Here is a 20339-nt window from a genome sequence, read left to right as displayed (position 1 = left end):
CCTCCTGCTCCCCGTTTCAGCACCCACCAGCGAGGAGAGCTCCCGGTCAACCCACCGCCCCGTGACGTCACTTCCCCTCCGCCCCCAATCGACTCTCTCTCTCGCCTGACGTCACCGCGTCACCTCTACGCTTGTCTGGACGCTCTCGTTGTGTGTACGTGACGTCACCGCGTCACCTCTACGCTTGTCTGGACGCGCTCGTTGTGTGCAGGTGACGTCACCGCGTCGCCTCTACGCGTGTCTGGACGCTCTCGTTGTGTGTACGTGACGTCACCGCGTCGCCTCTACGCGTGTCTGGACGCGCTCGTTGTGTGCAGGTGACGTCACCACGTCGCCTCTACGCGTGTCTAGACGCGCTCGTTGTGTGTAGGTGACGTCACCACGTCGCCTCTTCGCGTGTCTAGACGCGCTCGTTGTGTGTAGGTGACGTCACCGCGTCACCTCCAGGCTCCTCGTAAAAAAAAGGTGTCAGTTTTGTTGCCAGAAAAAAGGGTAAAAAAAACAATTATCATTTACTGGCAAATGACGGTACCAATGGTGAATGCATAGATTATCAGAGTGTGTTTTTTTGTTTGCATTTTGACCACAAACATTGTGGTTAATTGCAGACATGATTCCTCGTAAAAAAAAAGGTTTCAGTTTTGTTGCCAGAAAAAAATGGGAGAAACCCCTATTCTTATATTTTTGGTACTGGCAAAGTAGGTCTAATGATGATGATTCAGGGTGTGTATCGAACCCACGACCTCCTGTACACCAGGCGAGGGCGTGGTGACGTCAGCGACACGGCTCGACTGGCTTTCTTGCAGTGGAAAGAAACAAAAGCCGATCTGGCAAAGCTTCTGAGCCGCGCGGGTCTGGCTGGCTGGCTGGGCACGGTCCCTGGCACGGGTCACTTGTACAGCGGAGAAGAGGCATCGTTGACTTTTACACTGCCTATAAAACTCACCGCCTGAGTCGTTACATTTAATCAATTGGAGGGGGGCGCGCGAGAAAGTGGGGGGGGGGGGGGTGAGGGGATAAACTGATGAATTGGTTGAGTTGGCAGGGCTGCACTGCGCCACGCGAGCTCAAATTCCGATTGGGGATCCTCTCAGCTCATCATCACCATCATCATCATCATCATCATCCTCGTCATCATCAACTATTCTGGGTCGATAAAATCAGTAGCACCATTACGTCGGAGGGCGCGCGCAAATTAATGCGATTGCCCCAAATACGCCGATGTAGCGGGACCATCCCTTCCTCCCTCCCGAGGCCTTTCCGCACGAACCAAGGGGCATTGCTCACGCGATGTGCGAGTTGCTGCTGTTGAGGATTGCGTGCGCTCCAAGGTGCGTGCGCTCCAAGGTGCGTGCGCTCCAAGGTGCGTGCGCTCCAAGGTGCGTGCGCTCCAAGGTGCGTGCGCTCCAAGGTTCGTGCGCTCCAAGGTGCGTGCGCTCCAAGGTGCGTGCGCTCCAAGGTTCGTGCGCTCCAAGGTGAATGCGCTCCAAGGTGCGTGCGCTCCAAGGTGCGTGCGCTCCAAGGTGCGTACTCTCCAAGGTGCGTGCGCTTCAAGGTGCGTGCGCTCCAAGGTGCGTGCGCTTCAAGGTCCGTGCTGATCTTGCGACCCCCCCCCCCCCCCGCCGCTGATTTCAACCGCGCGAGTTTCCATCGCAGTCTGCCGAGATGATCAGCGCGTGTGGGCTGTGGCGCATGGGGGAGGGGGGAGGGGGGGGGAAAGGGGGGGAGGTGGGGGGGGAAGGGGGAGGGAAGGAGGAGGAGGGGGAGTGAAGGGGGAGGAAGCTGTAGCGTATGGGGGAGGAGGGGGGGAGGAGCGGAGGAGAGGGGGGGAGGGGGGGAGTGGGGGGAGGGGGGGAGAGGGGAGAGGGGGGAGAGGGGGGGAGGGGGGGAGAGGGGGGAGAGGGGGGGAGGGGGAGAGGGGGAAGAGGGGGGAGGGGGGAGAGGGGGGAGAGGGGGGGAGGGGGGGGAGGGGGGAGAGGGGGGAGAGGGGGGAGGGGGGGGAGAGGGGGGAAAGGGGGAGGAGGTTGTAGCGCGTGGGATGGAGGGGGGAGGTGGTAGTGTGTGGCAAGGTGTGTGTGTGTGTGTACTAGGCAGGGTGTGTGTGTACAAGGCGGTAGTGCGTGGCGAGGTGTGTGTGTACGAGGTGGTAGTGCGTGGCAGGGTGTGTGTGTGTACTAGGCAGGGTGTGCGTGTACGAGGCGGTAGTGTGTGTACGAGGTGTGTGTGTGTGTACGAGGTGTATGTGTGTGTACGAGGCGTGTGTGTGTGTGTGTACGAGGTGTGCGTGTGTGTGTGTGTACGAGGCGGTAGTGCGTGTGTGTGTGTGTACAAGATGTGTGTCTGTGTACGAGGCGTGTGTGTGTTTGTGTACGAGGTGTGTGTGTGTACCAGGTGTGTGTGTACGAGGCGTGTGAACGTGCGGAGCGCTGCATCCGTGTTCCTGACACGGGCACTGAGCGAGAGTTGCGCTCCGCCACGGACGTGGGACCCCCTCGCTCCTTCCGCACGGCAGCGCCGAGCAGAGAGAAGGAAATTAATTAGGCCCGCAGAGATTTATCGGCCGGCTTATCCATCATTCATGCTCTCCACAGCCGAGGTCTCTCTCCTCCTCGCTCCGTCCCCCCGGCCACGGAGTTATCTATATATTTATTTGCCGACAGACCTCGCCGGCAAATGATGGTGCCCTTTCCAACAGAGCCACGCCGAAGGAATAGTTACGGGGCGACCCTGGCGCAAAGGCTCCTTGCAGCACTGGAGTCAGACACGGGGAGATGGGGAGCGGGGAGGGGTGGGGGGGGGGGAGCTAAAGAGAAGGACGAGGACAGAGAGGGAGGGAGATGGAAGTGAGAGGGAGCAGGTGCACTTCTAGAGTTGCGGATTGTTTGAAAGTGGTTCGTTTACCTTCCCTGTACTTTGAAACTCCCGTCGTGTTTTTGTATCGTTTGTTGTTGTCACGTTCTGACCCCGTGCCTCGACTGGGCGGAGCTTCATAGCTCATCGGATTCCTCCAGTATGTTAAGTCAATATTCGGATTCTGTTACAGAGAGAGGCGTCGAGGTGCAGGACAGAGAGACGACGCACACCGAGACAGAGAAGCGTGGAGACAGACAGAGACGGAGACAGAGACGGAGACAGAGTGAGAGACCGACAAAGGCACAGACATGGAGAGAGACACGGAGAGATACGGGGAGACGGGGAGAGACAGAGAGACACGGGGAGAGACAGAGAGACACGGGGAGAGACACGGGGAGACAGAGAGAGCCACGGGGAGAGACACGGAGACACGGGGAGAGACAGACGGAGACACGGGGAGAGACAGAGAGAGACACGGGGAGACACATGGGGAGTGACACGGGGAGAGACAGAGACACACGGGGAGAGACACAGAGACACGGGGAGAGACACGGGAGAGACACGGGGAGAGACAGAGACACACGAGGAGAGACACGGAGACACGGGGAGAGACACGGGAGAGACACGGGGAGACAGAGTGAGACACGGGGAGAGACACGGGGAGAGACAGAGAGACACGGGGAGAGACAGAGAGACACGGGGGGAGACAGAGAGACACGGAGAGAGACACGGGGAGAGACACGGGGAGAGACACGGGGAGACAGAGAGACACGGGGAGAGACACGGAGACACGGGGAGAGACAGTGAGACACGGGGAGAGACAGAGAGACACGGGGAGAGACAGAGAGACACGGGGAGAGACATGGAGACACGGGGAGAGAGAGACACGGGGAGACACACGGGGAGAGACACGGGGAGAGACACGCCCGCAGAGAGATCATTCCGCGTGTCTGAGAGCGGCTCGTAGTGGCGACACCACGTGCATCTCAAACGAGGGGGGGGGGGCGGTGGTGGGGGGGGGGTCACTGGGGTTGGCGGCGCGAGTTCAGGGGGGCGGGGGTGTTAGTGGGGGGGGGGGGCGTTAGTGGGGAGGGGTAGTGGGGGGTGGGGGCGGAGGGGGTTTGGCGCTTCGCGTTATTTTATTGGACTCGGCGGGGCTCGTTAAACTCTTCCCGAGACGCTTTGGGGTAGGGGCTGCTCGCTGTGTGTGTGTGTGTGTGTCACTGTGTGTGTGTGTGTCACTGTGTGTGTGTGTGTCTCTGTGTGTGTGTGTGTCACTGTGTGTGTGTGTGTCACTGTGTGTGTGTCACTGTGTGTGTGTGTGTGTCACTGTGTGTGTGTGTGTCTCTGTGTGTGTGTGTGTCACTGTGTGTGTGTGTCACTGTGTGTGTGTCACTGTGTGTGTGTGTCACTGTGTGTGTGTGTGTGTCACTGTGTGTGTGTGTGTCACTGTATGTGTGTGTGTCTCTGTGTGTGTGTCACTGATGGGGAGCGGTGGTACAGCGGTTAGCGCGCTGCGCTATGAACCTGGCGACCCGCGTTCGATTCCCGCTCACGGCCAACATCGGTGACGATTATCTGAACCGGTCCTGGGCCTCCCCTAGGTCGACTCAGCCTCAAATGAGTACCTGGTGCGATGTGTAAATATCGCCACTGGGGAGACAAAGGCGGTCGGGCGTGGTGTTGGCCACCCACCCCCTCGTGTGCCGTTCCAGCCTTCATAGGTGCTCGCTAACAGCACTTGCCCCTACAGTCTGTTAAGGTTATACAGGGAACTTTGTCTTTGTGTGTCACTGTGCGTGTCACTGTGTGTGTGTGTATCACTGTGTGTGTGTGTCACTGTGTGTGTGTGTCACTGTGTGTGTGTGTGTCACTGTGTGTGTGTGTGTCACTGTGTTACTATGTGTGTGTCACTGTGTCACTGTGTTACTCTGTGTGTGTGTGTGTCACTGTGTCACTGTTCGTGTGTCACTGTGTCACTGTGTTACTGTGTGTGTGTCACTGTGTGTGTGTGTGTCACTGTGTGTGTGTGTGTCACTGTGTGTGTGTGTGTCACTGTGTGTGTGTGTCACTGTGTTACTGTGTGTGTGTCACTGAAAGGCGGCCGGGCGTGGTGTTGGCCACCCACCCCCTCGTGTGCCGTGCGCACCTTCATAGGTGCTAAGCACCACGTCGGACCGCCTTTGTACTCATTTGAGGCTGAGTCGTGGAGGCGCAGGACCGGTTTAGATAATCGTCACTGGAGTTGGTGGCCGTGAGCGTGAATCCACTCACTCACCCACTCACTCAGTCACCCACTCACTCACTCAGTCACGTACCCACCCACCAACCAACCCACTCACCGATCCATCCACCCACTCACCCACTCACTCACCCACTCACTCAGTCACGTACCTACCCACCCACTCACCCACCCACTCACTCACTCACACACCCACTCACTCAGTCACGTACCCACCCACCAACCAACCCACTCACCGATCCATCCACCCACTCACCCACTCACTCACCCACTCACTCAGTCACGAACCTACCCACCCACTCACACACCCACCCACTCACTCACTCACCCACTCACTCAGTCACGTACCCACCCACCCACTCACCCACCCACCCACTCACTCACTCACCCACTCACTCAGTCACGTACCCACCCACCCACCTACTCACTCACTCAGTCACGTACCCACCCACCCACCTACTCACTCACTCACCCACTCACTCAGTCACGTACCCACCCACCCACCTACTCACTCACTCACCCACTCACTCAGTCACGTACCCACCCACCCACTCACCCACCCACCCACCTACTCACTCGATCACTCAACCACCCACCCACTCACCCACCTACCCACTCACCAACCAACCCACTCACCGACCCATTCACCCATCCACCCACCCATCCACTCACTCACCCACTTACTCACTCACTCACCTACTCACACACTCACCTACCCACTCACTCACCCACTCACCCACCCACTCACCCACCCACCCACCCACCCACTCACTCACCCACCCACCCACTCAGCCACTCACCCGCTCACTCAGTCACGTACTCACCCACCCACTCACCCACCCACTCACACACCCACTCACCCACCCACCTACTCACTCACTCACTCACCCACTCACTCAGTCACGTACTCACTCACCCACCTACCCACTCACCAACCAACCCACTCACCGATCCATCCACCCACTCACCCACTCACTCACCCACTCACTCAGTCACGTACCTACCCACCCACTCACCCACCCACTCACTCACTCACACACCCACTCACTCAGTCACGTACCCACCCACCCACCAACCAACCCACTCACCGATCCATCCACCCACTCACCCACTCACTCACCCACTCACTCAGTCACGAACCTACCCACCCACTCACACACCCACCCACTCACTCACTCACCCACTCACTCAGTCACGTACCCACCCACCCACTCACCCACCCACCCACTCACACACCCACCCACTCACTCACTCACCCACTCACTCAGTCACGTACCCACCCACCCACCTACTCACTCACTCAGTCACGTACCCACCCACCCACCTACTCACTCACCCACTCACTCAGTCACGTACCCACCCACCCACCCACCTACTCACTCGATCACTCAACCACCCACCCACTCACCCACCTACCCACTCACCAACCAACCCACTCACCGACCCATTCACCCATCCACCCACCCATCCACTCACTCACCCACTTACTCACTCACTCACCTACTCACACACTCACCTACTCACCCACTCACCCACCCACCCACTCACCCACCCACTCACCCACCCACCCACCCACCCACCCACTCACTCACCCACTCACCCACCCACTCAGCCACTCACCCGCTCACTCAGTCACGTACTCACCCACCCACTCACCCACCCACTCACACACCCACTCACCCACCCACCCACTCACTCACTCACTCACCCACTCACTCAGTCACGTACTCACTCACCCACCTACCCACTCACCAACCAACCCACTCACCGATCCATCCACCCACTCACCCACTCACTCACCCACTCACTCAGTCACGTACCTACCCACCCACCCACTCACCCACCCACTCACCCACCCACCCACTCACTCACCCACCTACCCACTCACCGACCAACCCACTCACCGACCCATCCACCCACCCACCCATCCACTCACTCACCCACTTACTCACCCACGCACTCACTCACCCACTCACCCACCCACCCACCCACTCACCCGCCCACCCACTCACCCACTCACCTACCCACTCACCCACCCACTCACCTACCCACTCACCCACCCACTCACCCACCCACCCACTCACTCACCCACTCACCCACCCACCCACCCACCCACTCACCCACCCACCCACCCACCCACCCACTCACCCGCCCCCCCACTCACCCACTCACCTACCCACTCACCCACCCACTCACCTACCCACTCACCCACCCACTCACCCACCCACCCACTCACTCACCCACCCACTCAGCCACTCACCCGCTCACTCAATCACCCACTCACTCACCCACTCACTCACTCGCCCACTCACCCACCCACCCACTCACCCACTCACTCACTCACTCACTCGCCCACTCACCCACCCACCCACTCACCCACTTACTCACTCACTTACTCACTCACCCACCCACCCACTCACTCACTCACCCACTCACCCACCCACTCACTCACTCACCCACTCACTCGCTCACTCGCCCACTCACCCACCTACCCACTCACTCACCCACTCACTCACCACTCACTCACCCACCCACCCACCGACCCGCGTGTTCGTCTCGCGAGCGCGCGAGTCGCGACCCACAACACATCTCCATCGCGGAGTGTCGAGGATCATTTCCCGACGCGGTTTCCGAGGAGTGTGACAGCGACGTGTCAGCGCTTGTCCGGACACCGGCGGTGGATTCGCTGATGCTGCCATCGATTTGGGTCCTCATCGTCAATGCTGCATTTCATTTTCTTTGGGAACGCGTCTGTCTCTCGCAGACAAAGATACAGCTCTTTCTCTCTCTCTCTTCTTTTTTTAAAATAACTTTGCTTTATGTAAACCCCCACCTCGCGCTCACTCTCTCGCTCTCTCTCTCTCGCTCGCTCTCTCTCGTTCTGCACGCAGCCCCTTCTCGCAGTCCAACGGCCTCCGACGGGTAGCTCATGTCAGTATGCAGAGCTCCCCGTCATCTGCCACCGAGCACACGGCCTCCTCCATCGCCCACTGCTCCTTGAAGGCCGGCACTGCGTGGGTCAGCCGCGCCGCATGGCGGAACTCCAGCCCACACACCCTGGGGGCTCCGACCAGAGCGCGGGAGATGCCCAGGCTGCTGGCCGGACGTTTCCCCTCCAGGGCCACCCTCCTCGCCCTGTGCATGGCGAGCTTGGCATAACCGATGAGCACGTTGACCAGACCCTCTGTCTTTCTCCTCTCTCCCTCTCCCTCGGTTTTCAGTACGCGCGAGAGAGAGACTTCACTTTTAAAGGCAAGAGAGACACAGAGAGAGGGCGACGTCTCTGAGAGCAACCCCTCTAATAAGCGGAATGTCCGCGGAGCCTCCGACATCGCCGATGGCTCCGTGAATGAACCGCGAGCCGTCAAACCCCCGCCACTCAACCCTCACCCCCCACCACCACCACGCCACCTGCACCCACCCCCCACGTCTCCCACGAATCACCGCTCACTCCAAACCCCTCGCTTCTAGATGGGCGACCACACCGGATCTGTTGCGCACAAAACACACACACAGATTATACTATGAGACATCTCCTTTACCAGTGGCAAAATATAGTAGTAGGTTTTTACCCTTTCAACTGGTGCAAAAACTGACACCTTTATACAAGGCATCATGTTTGCAATAACCACAACACAAGCAGTCAAAATGCAAACAAAAAGAAACAACTCTGGTGATGATAATGATATGCACTGCCCTTGAAGTTGATTGGTCCACACCCGAGACAGCTTTTCTTAGAGCCTAGTCTCCATTGGTGTTGGACCAGATGACGCCAAAAGGCGTACAACTCAAAGACAGCGCACTATCAGAGTATTGAGAGCTCGGGGTAAGCATTTATACTATGAGACATCTCCTTTACCAGTGGCAAAATATATATAAAGGTGTCAGTTTTTGCACCAGTTGAAAAGTTAAAAACCTACTACTACACACAAACATCCCACCTTCCCCGGAGAGGCGAACCAGACTGTTGGGGGCAAGTGCTGTTAGCGAGTAGCACCTGTGAAGGCCGGAACGGCACACGAACGGGGTGTTTGGCCAGCACCACGCCCGGCCGCCTTTGTCTCCCCAGAGGGGATGTTTGAGGCCGAGTCGACCAGGACCGATTCGGATAATCGCCACCCGTGTTTGTGGCCGTGAGCGGGAATCGAACTCGGGTGGGCACGCGTTCGTAGCGCAGCGTAGCGCTAACCACTACGCCACCACTGCCCCCACACACGCGCTCACACGCGCTCACACACACTAGCACACGCGCGCGCGCGCACATACACGACCGCACACACACGCGCGCACACACACACACGCGCTCACACGCACACACGCGCGCACATACGCGCACGCACAGACACACACACGCGCTCACACGCGCACGAACGCGCACACACACACGCGCGCGCGCGCACATACACGACCGCAACACACACGCGCTCACACGCGCTCACACGCACACGCGCGCGCACATACACGCACGCACAGACACACACACGCGCTCACACGCACACGAACGCGCACACGCGCGCACACACACAACACACGCGCTCACACGCACACGCGCTCACACACACACACGCGCGCACACACGCACACGCGCTCACACGCACACGCGCGCACACACACACACGCGCTCACACGAACGCGCACACACGCGCACACGCACGCGCGCGCGTGTTGTCTCGGCGAGGAAACATCTCTGACAAGACGCGACCCCGCGTGAAACCGCGCGGCGGAGCGATGGGGGCCGTCAAAGCTCTCCTCTTCAGCGCGCTCGGCCGAGGCAATTAACGCGGCCAGACAGCGGCGGCTCACTAAGCTCGCTCGCACACAAAAGGCAAATGTCCCCCGTGTAGCCTTCAACAGACCGCTGGGGCAAGGCGCGCGGATTGGCGAGCACCTGCAAAGGTCGGCGAGGCAACAAAGGGGTGGCCAGCACCACGCCCGTGTCTCTGACACGCACACAACCACGACCGGGAACTGTACTCGTTTGAGGCTGAGTTGACCTAGGCGAGGCCCGGGACCGGTTCAGATATTCGTCACCGATTTTGGGCGTGAGCGGGAAATCGAACTCGGGCCGCCCCCGTGTCCCGAGCGCGGCGCGCTAACACAGGGATACAAAGACAAAGATCCCCCGTACAGCCTGACAGACTGTTGGGGCAAGTGCTGTTAGCGAGTTGCACCTGTGAAGGCCGGCACCGTGGCACACGAGAGGGGGGTGTGTGGGTGGCCAGCACCACGCCTGGCCGCCTTTGTCTCCCCCAGCGGCGAGGGCAGATCGAGCCAGAAGTTTGTTGGCAAATGAGAACCGTGATGGAAACACCATCACGTGCCCACCAATGCCTCCGACAGCCACCACCGACACAAGTTCCACTCTAGCGGCCACGACTCCTGCGGGAATCAGGTGGCAAAGCGACCTCGGCCCTCTGCTGGAACAGCAACCCGCAACCCGCAACCCGCAACCTCCAACCCCGGCTGGGTGAACGGAGGGAGAATGTCCTGGGGCTCACGTCCCGATCTCAGCGAGACGTGAGCCCGACTCTGCCACCCCGCCCGCCTCCCCCCGCTCTCCTCAACCCCCTCCCCCCGCTCTCCTCACCCCGCCCCCCTCCCCCCGCTCCCCTCGCCCCCCTCCCCCCGCTCTCCTCACCCCGCCCCCCTCCCCCCGCTCTCCTCACCCCCCTCCCCCCGCTCTCCTCACCCCGCCCCCTCCCCCCGTATCTCTCCCCACGCCCCCCTCCCCCCGCTCTCCTCACCCCGCCTCCCCCCACCTGCCCCCCTCCCCCCGCTCCCCTCCCCATGCTCCCCTCCCCCCGCCCCCCTTCCCCCCCACCCCTCGCCCCGCCCCCCTAACCCTCGCCCCCCTTTTGGCGTCCTCTGGTCTAACACCGTTTGAGACGAGGCTCAAAAGAAAGCTGTCTCTGGTGTGGACCAATCAGATTCAAAGACAATTAATATATTATCAGAGCGTGTTTTTTGTTTGCATTCTGACCACACGCATTGTGCTTAATGCAGTAACACGATTCCTTGTAAAAGGTTTCAGTTTGGTGTTTTAACATCTTGCCACCGCTGTTTTGTTGCCAAAAAAGGGGGACAAACCGATTCTCACATCTTGCTGGCTTCGTTTCACAACAAACTGCGGCTGTCTCACCGCAATTCGAGTGACCCCTCTCGAAATAATTATAAATGACAAAGATTCTCCCCCCCCCACCCCCCGTGCAAGCCTTAACAAGACTGGTGAGGCAAGCGCCGTTAGCGAGCGGCACCTATTGAAGGGCCGGACCGCCTTTGTCTCCCGAATGGCGAGACGCTTACACGTCGTGCTCGGTACTCACTCGAGACTGAGTCGACCTAGGGGAGGGTTCAGGACCGGTTCAGATAATCGTCACCGGTGTTGGCCGTGAGCGGGAATCGAACCCGGGTCGCCGGGTTCATAGCGCAGCACGCTAACCGCTGCAATACCGCTCACCACACGCACCCACACACACACGCGCACCCACACACACGCACACACACACACGCACCCACACACACACGCACTCACACACACGCACACACACACACGTGCACCCACACACACGCACACACACATACGCACACACACACACGCGCACACACACACACGCACACACACGCACACACACACACGCACCCACACATACACACGCACCCACACACACACGCACACACACACCCACACACACATACACGCACCCACACACACACGCACACACACACACACGCAGCAACACAAAACACAAGCCGGCACCCATTAGCTTGGCGCGAGACGCGAGGTTGAGTTGCTAATTCTCAAGTGCAAATGTGAGAGCAGGCGGCAGCGAGGGCGCGGCTCCTCCTCTAGAAGAAGAAGAGTGATGATGATGATGCGAGCGAGTCAAGCGTTAGCGCCGCTGCCAAAGCCAAATCCGAAGGCGAAAATTTGGCAACGGCACAACCACCACAGTGTGCGTGTGTGTGTGAGAAAGTGTGAGTGAGGGTGTGTGTGTGTGAGAGTGTGTGCGGTGCCGGACGGGCAACACTGTCGTGGGCAGTGCTGTGGGGGGAGGGCCAATGCCCATTGGCCTCTCCCCTCATGGCGTCTGTGACCACCACAGTGGCTAAACGGGGGCTCTGGACGGGTGCGAGGGGCTGGTAACCCCTCCACCTTCAATTAACCACCACTAAACTACGAATTAAACATAAACCTGTAATTAATAAGCTTGTGCCGGAGGCCCCGGGGGGTCAGGCTTTTATGACGTCTCCTGGCCAAACCCCATTTGGCGGAGCCAGGAGATTGAATTTTCACCCTCGGGGCTCCTCCAGAAACAACGAAAAACCATTGCGGATGGCCACGTGGAATGTTCGAACGCTCACTGCGGAGGAGAGGCTGCCACTCCTCTGTCGGGAGCTGGACCGGTACCGCCTGGATCTCTGTGGCATTCAGGAGGTCCGGTGGACCGGTTCTGGCTCCTGCCACCATGAGGGGTGGACAGTCCTCTACTCGGGGCAGGAGAATGCCAAACAACAGGGTGTGGCTCTTCTTCTGAACAAAAGAATGAAGGGGGCGTGGGAGCGTGGCGGTGAGGTGTGGGAAGCTGTAAGCCCCAGGATACTTTGGGCTCGCCTTCCCATCAACCAGAGGCGAGGAGTGGTGGTCGTGGTTACTTATGCCCCCACCGAAGACGAACATCCGTGGAGGGATGCAGGCAAAGCCGATGAGTCAGACGCTTTCTATGACCTCCTGTCACAGGTGCTGGCTAAAGTGGCCACTCGGGACAGAGTCATCTTGTTGGGTGACTTCAATGCCCGAGTTGGTCATGATGCTGGCACCTGGTCTGGAGTGATTGGAAGGCATGGGCCAGATCAGCTCAATAATAACGGTAGAAGGCTGCTAGATTTTTGTGCAGCCCATGGGCTTGTAATTACCAACACGCTCTTCCGGCATCGGCGCATCCACACAACATCATGGATACATGCCGGGTCCAAGCAAGAACATCTGCTGGACTACATAGTGACGGACCAGCGGATGCGAGCCCATGTCCTTGACACCAGGACCTACCGTGGAGCTGATCTGACCTCTGACCATCGACTAGTCATCTGTAAGATGCGCCTGCCATTCTTCCACTCCGGTGGTGGGTGTACACCCAGGACCCCATTCCAACCAAAAGTGGCCTGGTCTCAGCTAGCTGATGAAAGTTGCAAGCGAGAATTTCATCATTGCTTGCAGCTGGGGTTGGCATCGTCCCCCACTCCACCTGATGTCGAGGGTAAATGGGCGAGGTTTAAGACTGTGACTCATGCAGCTGCAATGGCTGCTTTGGGTACGCGGTCCAGACCTCCCCAGAAACCCTGGCTGACAGAGGAGGTGTTCAGGTTAATTGAGAAAAAGCGACAGGCCCACTTTCATCGCCTACAGCATCCCACGTCGGAGAATGAGGAGGTTTACCGCAGCCTTCGCTCGGAGGTTCGGAGAGCCGTAAGGCGCTGTAAGGATGGGTGGTGGTCGCGGGTTGCTGAGGAGATGGAGTCTGCCTCAGTGGCCCGCGATCACAAATCACTATTTAATTCCATCAAAAAAGTAACCTGCAGCGCCACACCTATTACCATCATTAGAGGAAAAAACGGTGATCCAATCTCCGACCCCCAGGAACAGGTTTGCAGATTTGCTGAGCATTTCTGCGAGGTCCTGGGGGAGGGAAAATCTCTCAGCCAGGAAAACATCATGGCACAAAGTGGGGATAACCCTGCTGAGGCTGCGGTGCCTCAAATATTGGAAGAGGTCACCCCCTGTGAGTGGCTGGCTGAGGTGCCAGCTGTTGAGGAAGTACTGAGGGCGATCCGGAGTCTGAGACCAGGGAAGGCACCGGGCAGAGATGATCTCCCAAGCGAAATGCTGAGGGAGGGTGGCGTTTGTGCACAGACTGCCCTATATGACATCATAACAACAGTCTGGACCACTGGACGGGTTCCGCAGGACTGGAAGGATGCCCTGGTGGTCCCCCTCTTTAAGAAGGGGGACCGTACCGACTGTAACAACTACAGGGGCATCTCACTCCTCAGTGTGCCGGGTAAGGTCCTGGCAAGGATTATTCAACATCGCCTTGCTAGGCACGCTGAGGAGAGGCTTGCGGAGCCCCAATGCGGTTTCAGGAAAGGGCGGTCCTGCACAGATGCCATATTTTCTGTCCGTCTGCTCCAGCAGAGGTGTAGGGAATTTCAAAAAGACCTACATCTCTGCTTTATTGACCTGGTCAAGGCCTATGATACCATCAGTAGGCCTGGGCTCTGGGTTGTTCTTCGTGCTTTCGGAGTCCCTGACCCTCTGCTCACGATCATTAAGGACCTTCATGATGGTGAGCGGGCCCGGGTAAAACTACGTGGCCGGGAGTCGGAGCCTTTCCCTGTACACCTTGGGGTGCGACAGGGATGTCCTCTGGCTCCCACATTATTTAACATCTATTTCGACTGCGTAGTTCGTGAAGCCTTCAAAAGCTGTACCGGGGGAATTACCATTTGGTACAGATATAATGGGAGGCTGATCGACGCCCGGGTGCGATCAAGGGATGGCTCCCTATTGGTCAACCACGTTATGTATGCCGATGATTTGGTAATAGCTGCTCATTCAGAAGAGGAGTTGGAGACGCTGCTGCTGAGACTGGAGTGTGCCACCAAGAGGTGGGGCCTTACCATCAGCCCCACCAAAACTAAGCACCTGCCTGGGTATTTTGTACCATCGGGCACTCCACCCCCACAACTCCCAATCGGTGATGGGGCAGTTGTGGAGAGAGTGGAGAGTTTCCCATACCTGGGCAGTGTGCTTATGACCGGCTCCAGTTTATCAGCAGAGGTCTCACTCCGAATCAGTCGAGCGGCAATATCTTTTCATCGGTTGCGTAACGCTGTGTGGAAGCTACCTGGTCTGTCGCTCCGCACGAAGCTTCAGGTCTTCTCGGCCACGGTCATTCCCTCCCTTCTCTACGCTTGCGAAACGTGGACCCCCCTAGTGGAGCATCTTCGCCGGTTGGAAACATTTAGGCTGGCCTGCCTACGATCCATCCTGGGTTTAACCAGGCTGGATTGTGTGAGGAGCTCACAAGTCCTTGAAAGATCTGGGCAAAGTCCCATCAGTGAGCTCCTCCGGCAGGCAAGGCTGCGTTGGCTGGGTCATGTAGCCCGCATGCCCAGCCACCGCATGCCTAAACAGCTTTTGTTCGGCCGGATCGAGGGGGCTAAACGGGCGCGGCACGGGCTAGAGAAGAGATGGAGTGATGTGGTACAGGAGGACGTGGAGCTGAGTGGACTTGCCGATGACTGGTACCAGCGGTGTCAAGATCGGCCTCAGTGGAGGAGGCTCGTGAAGGACGCTACTGGGCAGTTGGAGGCAGTCGCCCTCCAACAACAACGGAGGGCGGAGGAGCGACGCTCACAACAACGAGCGGAGCGCCGGGTGGCTAAAGCACAGCACGTTGGCACAGTAGGGGGCACAGGTGGTGGATCAGCCAGTCATCTCGGTCATCTCGGTCAGTCGACCCGTGGCACCTGGGTCTGCCCCGTGACCTCCTGCCAGCGGGCGTTCGACACTTCACGTGGCCTCAGGGTGCACATGGCCTGGCACAAGCGTCGTGGTGACGTCACCGCCACTTAGTGGCGAATGACGGTTGTTGTTGTTGTTGTGTGTGAGTGAGGGTTTGTGTGTGTGAGTGTGCTAAAGAGAGTGTGTGTGTGAGTGTGTGAGAGAGAGAGTGTGTGAGAGTGTGTGAGAGTGAGAGAGTGTGAGAGAGTGTGTGAGAGTGTGTGTGTGTGAGTGAGGGTGTGTGTGTGAGTGTGCTAGAGAGTGTGTGTGTGAGAGTGTGTGTGTGTGAGTGAGGGTGTGTGTGTGAGTGTGCTAGAGAGGGTGTGTGTGTGAGTGTGCTAGAGAGAGTGTGTGTGTGAGTGTGTTAGAGAGAGTGTGTGAGAGTGAGAGTGTGTGAGAGTGAGAGAGTGTGAGTGAGGGTGTGTGTGTGAGTGTGCTAGAGAGTGTGTGTGTGAGAGTGTGTGTGTGTGAGTGAGGGTGTGTGTGTGTGTGAGTGTGCTAGAGAGAGTGTGTGTGTGAGTGTGTTAGAGAGAGTGTGTGAGAGTGAGAGTGTGTGAGAGTGAGAGAGTGTGTGAGAGTGTGTGTGAGTGAGGGTGTGTGTGTGAGTGTGCTAGAGAGTGTGTGTGTGAGAGTGTGTGTGTGTGAGTGAGGGTGTGTGTGTAAGTGTGCTAGAGAGAGTGTGTGTGTGAGTGTGTTAGAGAGAGTGTGTGAGAGTGTGTGTGTGTGTGTGAGGGTGTGTGTGAGGGTGTGTGTGTGTGAGTGAGGGTGTGTGTGTGAGTGTGCTAGAGAGCGTGTGTGAGTGAGAGAGAGAGTGTATTCGCAACAACAACAAAAAAGTTTTGCTGGCTGGCTGGCCGGCTTTCACGTACGGAGGGACGGACGGATGGTCACGTCCGAATCACGCGCGGGCTGATCGTGATCATGAAACACAGACAGGGGAGCGTGGCCTGTGGCTGTTGTGGTTGCAGTCTTGTCTGTGGTTGTTGCCGTGGTTGTTGTTGTTGTTGTGTTGGTGGATGTGAATCTGTAGGGGCTGCTCATAGACACGGCCGCTCGTTAGCCCGAGTCGGCAATTGTCCGCTAATCACTTTCATCAGAGTCGCCTCTGATTGGCTTCAGCCCCCCCCCCACCCGCTCCCGGAGAAAGATGTTCCCGGTATATCGTAGTAGCGTGGGGGGGGGGAGAGATGCCTGCTGGACCACGTTCTCATTAATTTCAGACATTCCGCTTGACCACAACACAGTGCATCGGCGATGACTGCTGCTGCTGATGCTGCTGCTGGGTTGTCAGTGCTGCACAAGCACAGTCAACGACAACATCAACAACAACAACATCAACAACAACAACAACAACTCGCCTTAAATATAATTAAATATATACAATAGGCGACGTTTCGTGCAATGCCCCTCGATCATAGCGCATGAAAAGAGGCCATTGAGCAGTCACGGCGACTCTTAATAGTAATATTATGATGATGACGATGAAATATTACGAAAGAAATTCGACGAATCTGTTGAGTTTTAATAATTAGTGTTTGTGCTCCTGTACCAACGCAGCACCACCGCCACCGAAAAATTAGTTCAGCCATAAGAAAAGATAATTGTTGCACGTACAGAAATCAAAAGGACAGTGCTGGGATTTAGCCAAAGAATTATATAAAAAATAGTTTTTACCAAACTGATGTGATGCTATTGTACGTGTGTGTGCGTGTGCTCGCGAACAACACTTGCCCCACCAGTCTATTGCGGCTATACGGGGGACCTTTGTCTTTGTGTGTGTGCGGTCATTGGTAATTGGGGTCTGAGATCATCAACTCTCTACACTTGAAAACAAACAAATGTGTTCACTTTTCAGACGCTGTTTCCCCGACAGACCTGGTCTTCACCTGAGGACGGCTGCTTGCGTTGTGGCCGAAACGTCGTGAGAATTATATTTTATTATGTTTTATTTTTATTATGTTATTAATTCCCTTCTACGTGATTTTACCGAAAGAACCAAGAAGAAAACAAATGTGTTCACGTTTCATTTTAGCAGCTCAGGGCCCGCTGAGCTGCACGGCTCTTTTTCAGAAGCGACCTGGTCACAGGTGAAAGCCCAGCGAGGTGGCTTGTCACGTGGACGTCACTAGCAGCAGCGAAATTCTCTAAACGAGTGATGTCGATTCTAAACGTGGAGGGGAAACCCCGGAGAATCGAGAAATAAGTCATATTAAACAAAAACTTTTTTTTGAACACGCTTTTATGAATTATACTAGTAATGGCAGAACTCCACGACTCCAGAAAGTGGCCCCGAAGCTTGCCATAACGTAAGGTGGCCGTGGCCAATTACAGCCAACGTCAGTTGAGCGTTGACAATTAGACCCAAGCCGAAACATAACACATAAAAGAATAATGTTTAAAAATATATATTTTGTATTTTTTTTATGATAGAATATAGTATTGTCATCAGTATGACATAAGTATACCAAATTTGCAGTCGATACCACATTGGGAAGTTGGTTAAAATTGAGTTACACGATTTGAGGATACAACAACGACAACAACGACAACAATAACAGAGTGAGTTAAATGCAAGCGTGTAGAAACAATCCGCGCGACCACGGGGAGAGAGCGAGGCACCCAAACTACAAATATAGAGGCATCAGGGTCGGTATGGACCCCCCCCCCCCCCCGACCTCCTGCATACCAGGCGAGGAAGACAACATCACACCACCGCCACGGCCCTTAAATAAACAAATGAAGCATTTAACTTCAAATTGCATCGAGTACATCAATTCTGCAAGTGGAACAAACACACACACAAAAACCACACACACACACAAAAAAACACACACACACAAAAAACACACACACAAAAACCACACACACACAAAAACCACACACACACACAAAACACACACACACAAAAACCACACACACACAAAAACCACACACACACAAAAACCACACACACACACAAAACACACACACACAAAAACCACACACAAAAACCGCACACACACAAAAACCACACACACACAAAAACCACACACACACAACCACACTCACACAAAAACACACACACACACAAAAACTACACACACACAAACCACACACACACACAAACCACACACACACAAACCACACACACACACACACAAAACCACACACACACAAACCACACACACACACACACAAAACCACACACACACACAGACACCCCGTGTGATTGTCTCTTGTGTGGCATGTCCGGGTGTGGGGGTGTGTGGGGATGTGTGGGGCTGCCTTGGCACGGGTGCACGTCCGCGGCACGGCTCGGTTGTGCCAAGTGGGGAAAAAATAAAAACTTTCAAAACATTTTTAAAACTAAACCGCTCCGCTTGTCCCCGAACTCTCTCACCCGTCACCCAGCGAACCGCGGGAGCCTCCCTAATTGTGATTAAACGCATAATCAGCGGCAGCCGCTTGACCTTGATGGATTCGCGCTCGGGTTTCCTCGCCGATTGCAACGGCAAGTCACGGGCGCGGTTTAGAATTACGGCGAAAATATGGAGGCATTAGCTGATTGCCATCGATTCGCGTGGGGCGGGCGGGCGAGCGCGTGAGCGTGGCACGAAATCGCCGTGCGAGGCGGCGCAGGTGAAGAGGAATTGAAAGGGGACACGCCGATATGGATGTCTAAAGGCGACTCAATCGCCGCTCCGGGGATTGACGACGATTGCTCTCCATTGGCGATGGGGGGGAGAGGAAGGGCGCTGAGTCGCCATGAGGGGCCGGTGGCGGCAGCGGTGGCAGCAGCGGAGAGGAGCTGAATGAATAAATGAAATTAATGAATGCTCGGATTGGCACAAGGTGGTGGTCACTTTGCCCGGCTATGGGCATGAGTCTGCCAATAGGAGGTGGGGGGGGAGGGGGCGATCATTTGATTAATTTGTGGTGGGTAAAACATTTTGTTGTTCTTGTGGTAAACTCTTAAGTTGACTTGATACAGCAATCCTGCTGTGACGGTTCCACCTGAAGACGGAAGCTTGTGTTGCCTCCGAAACGTCGTGATTTATTATTTTATTTCCATTATTTCCTCCATTATTTTTATTACTTATCTTGTGTTATTTATTTTTATACCTACGTGACTTTACCGAAAAAACCTAAGAGTATGAATCCTTGCAGTCACGAAAGCTTCAAATCTAGAATGTTATTGTGGTTGTTGCAATATAGAAAAAAAAACCTTTGTGCAATTCTCATCCATATTCGTAACCGCAGTAAAAAAAAAGAACCCTGAATCTGCTGGGCACAGCAATCTCATCTGATCTGACGCGAAACGGCCTCGTTAACGATCTGGATAAGGAGGAGACACCAGCGCCGTCTGGTGTTATCTTCTTCAACTCTGAACAATTGTCACTACCGCCCCGTGTGATGATACAACGCACTAATTTGCTCGAAGGGGTGGGAGTGGTGTACACCCAGTTAATTATGTAATAAAGCTCGTTGAGGCGACTTCGGGAATCCGTCTTTAATTCAACTTGTATTACAGCTTTCCTTCACGCTGCTGACAGGCAGCGTGAGAGGGATAGATAGAGAGAGACGCACTGCCACGTGGCAACCCGGAGCCCCGCTCCCGCGTGGCCCCCTCCTCTGTTCGTTCCCGTTCTGCCCACGTGTCGTTCGTCTCCACCCCTATTTAATACCCGGGTCACGTGGTACGTT

The sequence above is a fragment of the Lampetra fluviatilis genome, chromosome 5 (assembly GCF_964198595.1).
Source record: "Lampetra fluviatilis chromosome 5, kcLamFluv1.1, whole genome shotgun sequence".
NCBI classification, from domain to species: domain Eukaryota; kingdom Metazoa; phylum Chordata; class Hyperoartia; order Petromyzontiformes; family Petromyzontidae; genus Lampetra; species Lampetra fluviatilis.
This window is presented reverse-complemented; position numbering follows the sequence as displayed.